The following is a 2,362-nucleotide window of genomic DNA, read 5'->3' as shown; positions in this document are numbered from 1 at the left end:
TTTGTATTTCTATGTTTTGGCCAGGTAGGGTTCTCCATCAGGGACAGCTGTCTATCGTTGTCTCTGATTGAGAACCATACTTAGGTAGCCCTTTTTCCCACCTGTGTTTGTGGGAAGTTGTCTTTGTTTGTTGGCACTATAGCCTTCAGCTTCACGTTTTTTTGGATTGTTTATTATTTTTGTCAGCGTCATATAAATAAAGTAATATGTACGCTCACCACGCTGCACCTTGGTCCTCTTCATTCAACGGCCGTGACAAGAATGCTACAGTACTTACTATAGAATTCTGTAGTAAACTGTATTTTACTGTAGAATACTATACTACACACTGTAGTATTCCTCTCATGTGTAGTACTTACTTTGAAATGTTGTAGTATACTGTAGAATGCTATAGTGCTGTAAATACTACAGTATACTACAGACCACAAAAACACAACAGTAAATACTACAGTAATGTCCGCAAAAACACTACAGTCCGCACTATAGTATACTACAGTATTTCATTTGCATATACCCTGCCCATTCCCCTCCCCCATATCCCAATTTGTGCCACCCATAAGTGAGAACTGCCAATGCAGACCATATTTTGTGTTCCCTACAGGTTATAGAAAATAGCATAAACTCTGAACTATCTGTTCAGACCTCAGTCCTACCTTCCTACAGGTTATGGAAAATTTGCCCTTTGAGTATTTCTCCAGTAGGTTTCCTCAAGGAGAAAGCCCCCACTACTACAGTGCATACGGAAAGTATTCAGAACCCTTAACTTTTTCCACATTTTGTTACGTTACAGCCTTATTCAAAAATGGATTAAATAAAATGTACTCCTCATCAATCTACACACAATACCCCATAACGACAAAGCAAAAACAGAAATACCTTGTTTACATAAGTATTCAGACCCTTTGCTATGAGACTCGAAATTGAGCTCAGGTGCATCCTGTTTCCATTGATCATCCTTGATGTTTCTACAACTTGATAAAAGTCCACCTGTGGTAAATTCAATTGATTGGACATTATTTAGAAGGTACACACCTGTCTTTATAAGGTCCCACAGTTGACAGTGCATGTCAGAGCAAAAACCAAGCCATGAGATCGAAGGAATTGTCCGTAGAGCTCCGAGACAGGATTGTGTCGAGGCACAGGTCGGGGGAAGGGTACCAAAAACATTCTGCAGCGTTGAAGGTCCCCAAGAGCACAGTGGCCTCCATCATTCTTAAACGGAATACGTTGGAAACAAACTGAGCAATCTGGGGAGATGGGCCTTGGTCAGGTAGGTGACCAAGAACCCGATGGTCACTATGACAGAGCTCCAGAGTTCCTCTGTGGATATGGGAGAACCTTCCAGGCGGACAACCATCTTTGCAGCACTCCACCAATCAGGCCTTTATGGTAGAGTGGCCAGACAGAAGCCTCTCCTCAGTAAAAGGCACATGACAGCCCACTTGGAGTTTGCCAAAAGGCACCTAAAGACTCTCAAACCCTGAGAAACAAGATTCTCTGGTCTGATGAAACCAAGATGGATCTCTTTGTTCTGAATGCCAAGCGTCACGTCTGGAGGAAACCTGGCACCATCCCTACGGTGAAGCATGGTGGTGGCAGCATCATGCTGCGTGGATGTTTTTCAGCGGCAGGAACTGGGAGATGAATGAGGATTGAGGGAAAGATGAACGGAGCAAAGTACAGAGAGATCCTTGATGAAAACCTGCTCCAGAGTGCTCAGGACCACAGACAGGGGCAAAGGTTCACCTTCCAACAGGACAGCGACCCCAAGCACACAGCCAAGGCAATGCAGGAGTGGCTTTGGGACAAGTCTCTGAATGTCCTTGAGTGGTCCAGCCAGAGCATGGACCCTTTACCCGATCGAACATCTCTGGAGAGATCTGAAAATAGCTGTGCAGCGACACTCCCCATCCAACCTGACAGAGCTTGAGAGGATCTGCAGAGAAGAATGTGAGAAACTCCCCAAATACAGGCGTGCCAAGATTGTAGTTTCATTTCAACGTAACAAAATGTGGAAAAAGTCAAGTGGTCTGAATACTTTCCGAATGCACTATATGTCAAAGATAATAAAACAAAAACACTACAGTAAATACTACAGTATACTACAGTATTTACTAAATACATAACTGATCTGACATCATATTCTTTAAGTACCAACGGACACTTTCAACTGGTTGGATTACCGAAATATTGTTCCATTCCCAACCTTTTGATGTTGCCATACTCTCTCTATGTTAACAAAGAGTCCATTCTGTAGAGTAGAGAGAGAAAAGGGGGAAAGGTATTTATGGAGGGGTCATCAACCTCAACACTACAGTCATCTCCAAAACACTACAGTAAAGTCTGCAAGTGTATAATATAG

General features: G+C 43.0%; 1 non-coding gene across 1 annotated transcript; it reads left to right on the top strand.

Annotated features, from left to right (window-relative positions):
* Positions 1 to 669: 669 nt before the first annotated feature.
* Positions 670 to 724, top strand: LOC120032352. The gene has a single exon (XR_005473814.1). It is a non-coding gene; the product is annotated as a U7 small nuclear RNA (small nuclear RNA).
* Positions 725 to 2,362: the final 1,638 nt, after the last annotated feature.

This window comes from Salvelinus namaycush, chromosome 38 (assembly GCF_016432855.1).
Source record: "Salvelinus namaycush isolate Seneca chromosome 38, SaNama_1.0, whole genome shotgun sequence".
Taxonomy (NCBI): Eukaryota; Metazoa; Chordata; class Actinopteri; order Salmoniformes; family Salmonidae; genus Salvelinus; species Salvelinus namaycush.
This window is presented reverse-complemented; position numbering and strand designations above follow the sequence as displayed.